The sequence below is a fragment of the Balearica regulorum genome, chromosome 18 (assembly GCF_011004875.1).
Source record: "Balearica regulorum gibbericeps isolate bBalReg1 chromosome 18, bBalReg1.pri, whole genome shotgun sequence".
Lineage (NCBI taxonomy): Eukaryota > Metazoa > Chordata > Aves > Gruiformes > Gruidae > Balearica > Balearica regulorum.
In genome coordinates, this window is record NC_046201.1 from 11,147,083 (window position 1) to 11,158,579 (window position 11,497).

General features: G+C 45.1%; 1 long non-coding RNA gene across 1 annotated transcript; it reads left to right on the plus strand.

The window, feature by feature from the left end:
* Positions 1–240: 240 nt before the first annotated feature.
* LOC142604452 (uncharacterized) lies at positions 241–10,414 on the plus strand. Its single transcript, XR_012838331.1, has 3 exons — positions 241–592; positions 7,061–7,184; positions 10,349–10,414. It is a non-coding gene; the product is annotated as an uncharacterized LOC142604452 (long non-coding RNA).
* Positions 10,415–11,497: the final 1,083 nt, after the last annotated feature.

Consider the following 11,497-nt stretch of genomic DNA (forward strand, 5'->3'; position numbering starts at 1 on the left):
GCAGAGCCTGGCAGCCCTTGCCCCCAGCAAGCGATTGTGCAATGGCAGGAGCTTTGTGTGGCTGGTCTTGCCCTCCCTTCCACCCGTGTACTGCCATGAGTTTCATGCAAAACCTCCTTTGCCCTGCGGTGAGGAACACCCACAGCAAAAGCTGGACATGGAGGGGGGGAGCAGGGCACAGCTCTGCCCCAGCAGCTTTGACTTGAGCACGGGCTGTGGTGCGGCACGTCGATGCCAGAAGACTCACGTCTCCGGGGCCACACATGGAGCAGGGGAGAGGTACAGCTGCTGCGGCTGCTGTTTCCCTTGGCAGAGGCACTGCCTGTTTGTTTGTCCTCCCTATTGTTTGTCCTCCCTATTGTTTGTGCACAGGAGCCGCAAAAGGAGCCGCAGGGCTGGACTGGGGAGAGCTGCCCTCCTTCAGCCATGGACACATAAATCAGCCATGGGGATGCTCTATCTGAGCTCTCCTGGTGTTGTGTGGGCAGAAGCACTCGCTCCGGATTGCCACTTCTGTGCTGGATGGGACGTTTGCAGCTCTTGATGATCATGATCAGATGGAGACCTGGTGGAAACATGCAGAGCTTACGTGGTGAGAGCTGTATATGTTTACTCCGAGGCTGAATTCAGCCCTTGGCTGCTTGTTCCTCCTGTTGAACAGGATTGCAGTGCTCTCCCCAAATACTGTAACTAGGTCAGCCTGAGGAGAGGGCCTTGTTCAGCACTCCAGATGCCTATCTGTCTTTTTCTTCCTTGCTTTTTTTTCTTTTTCCAAAGCTGAATCCTTTATTTAAGCTCTCCCCAGAAGCCTGGAAAAAACAAAGACCTGGATGTGTTTCACACACCCTAGTCCTTTGCCTAAACACCTTTCAGCCACATATTATAAATAGATCACCTCTGCGGTTAAGAAGAAACGTCTCTTTTTCAGTGTTGCCTTAAGCACAGATACTCCGGGAGGTGGTGTGGGTCCAGGCCATAGCAGACACTAGGCTGCAGTCCCATATGAGGGGTTTGGATGTGAAAGCAATTTCTGCAAATCACTTAAGATGCAATTCCTCCTCTTTGGCTGGATCTTGGGGTCTGAATCTGGGGATGGTCCTCCCACACCCGACTCTTTTGCCTTCCCTGGAGGTATGCCTGGTTTCTGTATTGGTGTGTGAACATGAAGTGATTGGAGTGTAGGGATAGAACCTGAGTTCAAAACCTGACCTCTGATGCTTCTCTCAATGTAATCTCTCACCCTGTTCCCAAAACCGAAGTGCCTCTGGTTGCATGTTCTGTTGATGCGAAAACCCTAAATCCCAGAGTTGGGGGCTGATGAAAGGTGGAGGTCAGGGATGGGAGCTGGGTGGTGGTGGTGGATGAACAAGGATGTTATGAAGTATATTCTCATAATGTAATCTGGCCAGTAAGAGGGAGAATGAATCAATGTCACCTTGAGTAAGCATGGAGATCAGCCTGGCCACATTCCTGAGATAGCTGTGTGAAGATCTGACACTGTTATTCATGGGAGACTTAAAACAGAGTCCAGAACCAAGGGTGTAACCCAACCTCAGGAGCAGTGGGAACATGAACAAGATCAAGGTCATCTCAGGAGGTTGCAAAAGAGAAGGTCAGACCTGGTTCAGCAAGTGCAGAGCAGCTCAGGTTAATTCCTCTATCATGTCCATGTCTGTGCAAGCAACTGCTGTTGCTCAGCCTTGGCAGCGCAGTCTTACCTGCAGATTAGCGAGTCCCCTTTTCTCCAGAGACCATTTGCTGGAAGATGGGCATGAGAGAAGCAGGATCTGCAGTAACTCTGGGAAAGGAACAGTCTTTTTGTGCTCTTTTGAACTGTGCAAAGCACTTGCTTTGCATCTAGACCTTCATGGAGCTGTTTTACTGGAGAACGAGTTCTGTTTTAGCAAAGGGGATAGGGAGCAAAAGCTGGTACCTTCAAATAGCTTTTGGGATATTGTATATGATATTGCTTTGAAATGGAGCTCTTAGGGGTCTTTAAAGCAATCAGGATTCACCTCATCTCTGATAGGTGTCTAGGAAAGCCCCAGCCAAATGGCCATGGGGACTGACTACTCCATAATTTCCTAAATTTTGGATCTTTCTGTGTAACATTCTCTGCCAGTATGTGGCTGGAGGGGAGATACTGAGGGTAGGGGACATCCCTAAGCAGGGACCTAGGAGCTACTGTGGAGCTCACAGGGCCATTGGTCTTGCTTAGGACAGGAAGACTTGTGCAACAGACTCCACATGGGTCCCTCCATGTCACCTCCGGTGGGTGCTATCAGTTAAGGCTCACGGTTCAGTCCACTTGAAAGGGCTGATAAAATACCCTTTGCTCTGCTAATACAATGAAGTTCTCTCAGCCCCACTAAATACTTCCAGAGTGCTTTGTTGCTTATGGTGGCAGGGGGAAAACCCAGCCCGTTTCTAATTGTCACGTTTGAGTCTTGTGCAGGCAGAGATGCATTCCATATGGTGACGGGATCGGGGCTGCCCAGCTTGGCACAGACAGGCAGTTGATGGGAAAATGATACATTTAATTGTATGGATGTCATAGTACTGGAGTAATTTTCTTAATCCTGGAATTGGAAATAAATACAGAAAATAACGAATATACAGTTGGCTGGGGATGATTCAGATACTTCGTGCTTTCCTTCGTTGTGAGAGGTTGGAGGGTAAACATATGGAGAAGGTTCTCATTTTCAAGCTGAACAAGACATATTTGAACTGGTTGTAAGTTTGCTGGGTTGCGTTTATGGAGATTGCAGCCAGCTGAAAATTTGGCCCCATGTTATGAAATGGGATTCCAGAGTCTCTTCTTACTTTCAAGGAAGCACTTTTTGATGTGTGGAATTGGACTATAAAACCCAAGTGAGGGAGAGATGCCCCGTGCCCAGAGCTGATTCCTTCTTCTGCTCATGGTCAATGCAGTGTCTTTACTTTCCCCTGCAAATCTCATGTTTTGATCAGTTCCTGCTGCCTGCTGGAAACGACTGCAGTGCATCCCACATAAAAGCCACATCTTTCTGCTTTGCAGGCTGCTCCTCATGCTCTGTATGTCTGCGTTTGCTCCTATCCCACTGCGAACAGCAGTGTAGCACCTATCAGCTGGGATTTTTTGCTGGCAGCACGTATTCTCAGAGGTAGAGGATGGCAGGACAGTCTCACCATGGAGGTAACTATGTATAGGTAGAAACCAAAGTCCATATGGTGGGGCACACTGCTGTACTTGCATACCATGAAGCAGTGCTTTGTGAGGTCGCAGAGAAGAGTTTAGACATGGGAACAGAGCTGTCAAGCCCAGCACCTTACGTCTGAATACCAGTACCCGGCGCTGCTGCACATTTGTTGAGGGTTTCCGAGACAGATGTGAGCTGTGGGGCTCATGACCAGGCTTCCTGGAGGCTGATGTGCAGCTGGCACTGCTGTGATACACTTGTGGTAAGGCCCGCACTTACCAGAAATGTTGGATCTACCACAAACATACTGTTTGTTGGGTTTGCACATGCTTTGCTAGTCATCAGCCTGGCTGGAAACACTACACATCTTCTCCAATCAGGAATCCTGGAAAACCAGAAACACAGGTAACCCCCCTGAATCTCCAAGAGAAATGTCCAGGAAAACCTGAACAAATTAGTCTTCCCAAAACTGCTACTTCTGCCAAACAAAGATGTAAAATTCCTAGCGAAAGCAGAAACATGGTTACCTGTAACCCACAGCAATTTCAGCTTGGTTTCTAATAGTGATTTGTTTGAGCTCTGGAGTGTGAGGTTTAACTTTACTTCCAAGCTGTTTATTACTCTAAACATTCCTGATATCTGTATCAACATCCTGCCCAGGTTTTCTTAGTCTTGAGACAATTAATAACCTTGGCTCTTGCCAGCAGTGGTACTAGAAATGGTTCGCTCTGACTTCAGGCTGATTACTCTCAGGTCACTCCAAAGCATCCTCTCTCTCAGAAGTGGATCGGGAGCATATGAAAGGATGAGGAGGGAGGTTAAACATGCATCTCAGCCTGTGCTGCTATCTCCATGAGCTGCACTCTTCATTATTCATACTCAGCCACAGACCTCACCAATTTGTGACCCAGATAAGATGCCTGGTCAAAATTTGGGCTAAATTTGGCACAGAGAGCAAGGCTAGGAGTGATTTGTCTCCTGTTTGTCCCTCTTTGTGAGATGTTTTCAACAATAATATCAGTGACCCACCTTTCTCCTGCTACCAAGCACTTCGTGTTCATTCACTTGGATTCATTCTGCTCTAGATCCTTGGAGCTGTTCCCTGGGAATAGGGGAATGACATGGGTCTCATTCGTTCCCTTTCAGAAGTCTTGCATTTGGTACTGACTCTATTTAATATTTCATTTTGCATTTTCATAGCTAGGCACTTATAGACATTAATTATTAAATGGCCACATTTCTTGAAATAAATGTATAGATAAAGACAGCTGCCGGTGTTTTCTAAAGCCAGGACATGCTATCAGGACATGCTATTCTTACAACTTTCAAATAAAAATCTCAAAGGGCCCCTTTTTTGTTCAGTATTTTCAAAGCTTTGCTTTCTTGTTCAGTGCAGGATAGCACCTTCAAAAGCACTCAGTATTGATCTAATCTTATTCTGACTGCAATCCCTAAAAAATGGGGCTGAGGCAGTTGGAAAACCCTCCCCTTGCCCCCCTCACCTCCGAATCCACTGCTGTAACAATACTCCCAAGCTTTTAACTGCAGCTACATCAGGCCAGCATGAAAAGTTTGCTTTTTAGCCTCATTTCTATTAATTTGGAACAATTCCGTACCCTCAGTGGAGTTGCTCTGGAGGCACAAGGCATATGAAAGCAAAGTGTGATTCTCTCCAGCTAACTCAAGATTTTGGCTTTGCCCCTCTCCCATCAGATGGCTTGGGCCAGGCTCAAGGCTCAGGTGACCCACGTGGGTGGTGGGAGAAGCATTGTTCACTGTAGGTGTGCGTGGGTGTGTTTTTCATGTAGACTGAGGGTAAGAGGAGACCTGGGGTGGAGGGACTCGTCAGTGAGTTGGGAAATCTCAGCACGCCAGCATCAAAAGGCAGGTGATCTGAATATTGCTCTCAAACACAAATTGCCCACTTAATTTTTGTGACTGCTGTGATGCCTCTGTTTTGGGGGTTTGGGTGCACATTTGAGGCTCCTTACTGTCTGGAGTGGTTGGACCATGCCTGCCTCTATCATCAGCGGAGGGGGAGCTGCCCGGGTTGGTGCAGCAGACAGTCTGCCGCGGTCCCGCAGCACCAGGTGCAGCGTATATACCACATACCACCATTAGGATATATTTGCTTTGAAGAAAGGCAGCTTCACTTCCTCTTAATAATTGATATTACTCAGATCTTTGAGACTGAGAGAGAGCAACCCAGCCTGGTGAACCTGCCTCCTCTCCAAACTCGGTCTCCTCTCCTCCTGGTGACATTTCTCCTTGGTTCTCCAGCCAACCTCACTGGATATTGCCTTTGTAACTGCAGTGATCTTGATCCTTGCAGTTGGAAAGAGTCTGTATCTTTTGTGGGGGGATTGGGGCAGGTCCTGGTGGCTGGAGGAAACACCTCAAAAGCTTTCCTGGAATACCAAGTTCACCATGAGCAGTCAGCCTCCCTTCATTAGTCCCAACAAGATCAAGTAGGATGGATTTGCTCATCGTTGGAGCTGGAAGAAATTAATAAGCTCCTCTTAATGAAGAGAGTGCTTTGGTTTGCTGTGTCTGGCAGACTGTTTTCATCTTTTGTACTTCTGGTAGTTGGCATCCCGGGCAAGACTGAGGGACTTCAGTTTGGGAGTGGTAGGCATGCACTCAATTTGCTGCCTGCCACTGGCAAAGGATCAAGGCTGGAATTTTCATTACACTTGCTTTGCCTGCCAGAAAGAAGCACTTTGATTTAATTCTGGTGGCTTCTTGTTCAATGCCAAGCTTGGAACGAGATGCTCTGATGTCTTCCAGCTTCTTAAAGTAACCACAATGTCCTGCCGAGGAAATATATATTTATACAACAGAGGAATTGCATTTAAGTATGGAGTCACTTTATTAACAGCAATTGTATGCCATGTTATAGGTGTATTCTATGGTTTGGAATATAAGACTGGCTCCTTTTGTAATCCTATGTACCAAGCCCTGCTATGATCAAAAATTAATGATTCCTCAGTAACTATTCTTGGAAGGCTCATCTTTTTAAAAAGCAGTTACCGTGTCACTTATCCCTGGAAGAGGATAAGGGATGCTAACAGAGCTGGTCGAATGCTTTCTGACACAAACGTCCTTTAAGAAGGAAGACTGTGCTTTTGACAAGATGACATTTTCCTACAGAAAGCATCTGCTCGCCTCAAAATGTTGCTTTCTTGCCAAAAGAATACCTCAAAACCCAATTGTATTATTTTTTGGACAAAAATCCAAAAGCTTTGGGGTTTTGGCAACAGATTTTAAGGATTCAACTGGAAAAAAAAAAAAGGTTTTGTTTTCCAAAAACCAAGAGGCCCAAACATTTTTTTTTCTTTTTAGTTCTGTTTAAAAATTAAGGAAAAATGTGACCATATTTTCCATGTGATGGAGGGGACCCTATTTCAAAGCAGTTCTTGATGCTTGAAAAAAAATGAGTGTTAGTGGGTACTTAACTACAGCAAAGTTCTGTCATAAATCATGTACAAAGGCCAGATAGAGTTCAGTCAAAAATCAAACTTTTTTGCGGATTCATTGAATTTTGCTTTGGGTTTTCTGTTTCTCATAGCACTACCTGAGCAGTTGCACTGTCTCCTGTTCCTCTTGGTGTCATTAGCAGAGGAATGACGGTGGATCTTTGCACTAAAAGTGCTGTGCTGGGCATGATGGGCTGGAGGGTGCATGGAGGAAGGGACCCCATGAACCTGGAGCTGAAAACATGAGAAAGAGGATGTGAAAAAGGGCCACACATTTAAAACAAGACTGAAGACACAGGTCTTCTGTCCAAAGGTCTTCTGCCCTGGGATATGTGAGGACGGGGGGAACCTGTACAGGCTGTGCAATTGCTAGAAGCCAACCTACAAGCTTTTTCTTCCTTGCAGATCTCTGTAAGACAGATTGAGCTGATCCAATGTGGGAGGAACAGATGAAATAGGAGGTGGAAAGAAATTCTGAAAATGTTTGGGCCCATGAGAAGTTTCATTTTTGATAGGGCTCACACACCTGGTATGTGCACTGTCATTTCCATTCATTTTATATTGACTATTATAATATACCACAATATTAATGTATTAATATATTCATAGAATGTCAACATTTATATATAATACAATTAGTGTTTTAATATAAAAGTCAAAATGAAATTAATCAACATGACATTTGAAGCAAAATCTTTTGACATTGTTGAAATGAAACAGCCTTATGGAAGAGTTTTTACCCATCCTGCTCCCCCTTCCACTCCCACTTGGTTGCCAGCTGTTTCATTCCAGATGTGGCGGTCAGATTTCGTTTGGTCCAATGGTCATATTTGATAAGAAGGTTGGCTCAGTGCTGACCACATTTAAGTCACTTTCCTTAGAGAGCCATGTGTAGCTCTTGCTTGAACTTGATCCCAACTTATTAAACAAATAGGTCAGAGAGCAGGAGGTGTCTGGTTTTCAGGGTGTTTTCAGTGTTGAAGTACGGCTAGCCCATACCTCAGAACGGAGAGCAGGCAGTGCCTGGGCTTCTTCCTATTAAATGCTGATTCAGAAAGATCAAACACAACCTTTTTCCTTTCTCTCCTGACCCTCCGCCCCTAATTTCTTCCCAAAAACTCTATTTGCATTTTCTTGGTTAAAATATTTCCTGTCCGTTAGTTCAGCCGTATCTTCCATTCACCATGAAATCCCATCTAGAGATCACCTCTGAGTCTACAAGCGCGTCCTAAAGTGTGTCTGTCCCCACCCTGTGGTACAGACCCATACTTTTGACATGTCAGCAGCTATGAAGTCATACGCCCTAGGCAACCCTTTAGCTCTGCTCTGTTCTTCCTTTCTTTTACTTTCTTCGCTATTTGGACCATGACCTGAAGTTTGTATTAATTTGTTCTGGTTAATAAAAAATCACATGCAGTTCAAACATGATTTTATTTTGCAAGTGGTTCTTCCTTGGGAAATGCAAACCAGGAAAAGATAAAGCAGAGACCTTTTTTTTTTTTTTTTTTTCTTTCCCCAACAAGCCAATATGGAATATGTTACAATCTAGTTGGATGGGACGCTAGGGAGCACAGACAAAGAATTAAAGACCGCTGTTTCATAGCAAAATAATAATATACAGATATAGATATGTTTATATACATACGTTTATGTATATGTATATTTATCAGGAACCCAGCTCTCTTTTCATTTGCACTGGCTTTGTACCACCACAGGAGCCCATGGGAATGGATCCAGAGGTACCATGGTGTACAGGAGGAACTCCAGAGTTGGCTTTTATTTATGCTGACCATCCTGTAATTTCAAACATTCTTCAGGTGTCCGTCCCCTCCCCCCCCCTCCCCGCCCATTATTTGGGGATCTGGGAACTGCAGTCCTGTTTGGGATATACCACAAAAGAGTTGGGGTTATCGCATTTCTGCATAATGGCATATAGCTGCTACTTGCATAGGGTCAATGGGGGCTGAGAGTGCACTTGAAAACAAGAGCATTGCTCTTAACACTGCCTGCTCCGCTTAGTCCCTGTTGATGTAATTTTCACCAAATCCCAATGCAGCTGGACCCACTCTTTAAGAGTCCTTCACATCATGTCCAGCGCTTGATGAAAGATGTGTAGTCTTACCTATGGAGCATGAGATTCAGGCACTTGGCTCCTGGGGCTGCATCTCTGTAAGACAGAGCTGTGGCCACCCTGCCCAGGGAGCTCTGCAGCAGACCCCCAGTTCTGCACTCCGACCCAAACCTGGGGGAGCCTCAAGTTTCAGGAACTGCACCTAACGGTGCCTGACTTATGGGAGGAGATACCGGTATGTCTAGGTATTCCAGTGCACGCAGGAAGCATTTAATTTAATCTTTAATTCTGGCATGAAAGGTCACTGCCTCCAGCCAGATTTTCCTGGCCATGCCCTCTTCTCTCTGGCTGAGAACACCAGACCTTCAGTGCACCGTCTTAAGGCTGATAGCTCCTGTAGCTATCAGCCCTATAACATGAACACACATAGGTTACAGTCTATCCATACAGAGGCAGAGCAGCGGTTGTGGTGCTTCCTGGGGGAGCCAGACTCGTTGCCTGCAAGGGATTCAGTGCAAGCACGGACATTTCCAGCTGGGAAACCCCAGACAAAAATACGGTAAAAGTACTTGTGAGCACTCCTGCTCTGCTCTGCACCAGAAGCAAAATCCCCTTTGCGTGGGTGTAGTTTTCACTGAACTGTCCTATTTAGTTGTATTAGGAGCACAATCCCTGAATTTGTACTGTTCACACACAGCCAGCTAATTATAATTATATTTGCATATATGATATACAGATATAGAGGGATTTAATCAAAATGTAGCTACCAAGTGGAGACCCAGTGAGTGTATGTTCATCAGAAAATCATTATTAAAGACCTTCCAGGTTGGCAAACTTCACTTCAGAATTAAAAGTGAGATTTTTCATTATCCCGTTGAATATTTTCAGTTATTTCAGATGCAAGAGCCAAAAAAATAAATCAGTGCCAGCTTGCAGAAATATGAGTTGGTAGAACGGTTAGAATGGTTATTATTATTATTTATTGGATTGCAGGAAGGGATCTTGGGGGGTTTGTCTTGATGGGTGAGTTACAGGAACACGAGCTCTGTACCAGGAGGGTGAAGGGAAAGGCATTCACATTCAAGGCACTGCTCCGCTTTCTCCACATCTGATTTAATTTCTGTAGGAGAAATGGAGGGAAACCTGAATAGATGTCTACAACTGCAGCTTCAGAGGGCTGTGGGTCAGATTCACTGTGTAGAGGATTGGAGGAGGAGGAGAGAGACCTGCTGAAGGTTGTACCAGTCCCTCAGGTCTCTGCTGGACCCCAGTCCCAGACTGGGAGGGGGTGGCTGATGCCCGCCTTAACCATGGCAAGTAGGTGTTGATCCTCAGACAGTATGTGGGGCCATAACATAAAGGTATAGGCATCTCAACATGGTTATATGGTAACATACTATAGCAATTGCAGAGAGACATATACTGTATTTCTTGCATCTTGCTATTGGTTCAGGTATGTTGTATCTGTGATGCCTGGAAGAGTTTTTCATGTCCTCACCGTAGCTGGGGGACATCAAGCAGAGGATGGATGGTGCTAAGTGAGTCCCTTGGTGAGACTAAATCAAGACAAATCTAATTTATGGTTTTGCTTAATCACTTGTTTGCCAAATCTCTCTCACTAGGGCTGCATTTGAAGTAAGAGATTACAAAGAAACCCAACAAAATGGATTTCTCCCCAGGACAGAGAGTGAATGGGTGAGGTTTGTACGGACTCTGGTGCAGATAGATCTATTTATTACAGGTAATTGTGTAGAATGAGGTGAGGTCACAGTGATGGCAAGAGACATGGACAGGTGGATGTATGGATATATGTGCCTATCTGAAAATGCTAACAACAGATACTTCACCCACAAACATGATTTGTGAATTCAGCTGTGGTAATTTTTGAACAGTAACAAACATTATTTCACAGACAAGATAGGGATGGAAGAGTCTGGTAGGGGAGGTTGTTGATCCACTTCACAAAAGATAATGAAGGTCAGAAGCACAAAACCAGTAAGCTAAACAAGAAATGTGTAGAGTTGGCTCCAAACTAGGTTAAGACTACAGTTGTTTTGGTACAATAGAGCTTACACAACAGCCTAAATGTCTAAAAAGCAAATATTTCTCCCCAGCAGTGGTAATTCTTACAGCATCAGACATTATGGGTACAAGAAGTCCATTACAAGTAACACAGAAAATCCCTCTGCGTAGCAAGCATTTCGATGGCACCTGCTATGAAGTGAGATCTAGGAGGAGGTAGGCAGGAATAATAGATACCTGCCCTCGATTAAACTAAGAAGTCAGGTGACCCAAAAGGTCCTAATGAAAGTCCTAATTCTGCACAGTGCTGGTGGCTCCAGAGGGGTTGCTTCACTTTGCATCTCCCACTGTTTTTCATCTCTTCATACTTCCAGGGCCCTGCCTGGCCAACCTGAGACAATCTTGCTTTACAGATCTTAACAGTTAATCTTTAATTAAGCCATGGACTGTTTTGGTCATTAATGTAATGTGGCAGGCAGGGAATAAAATCTCATAAAAACTCCATCCTAGCTCTGATGGATCATGCTGGACCTCAGGGGAGCACCTGGGGAAATGGGTGCTCCATGGGAACAAGATTTCTCTGGAGCCTGACCCACTGACACAGTGTGGGCTTCCCACCTCCCTCCTCAGGAAAGAGGCTTTTCCTAGAGCCAGAGAGCAACTAGTTTGGTCAATTTGTGATTATTCGAGTAGGAGGTTTGTTGGGCACTGGCCAAAAGCTTATTGAATAAGAACCGCCTCAGAGGATT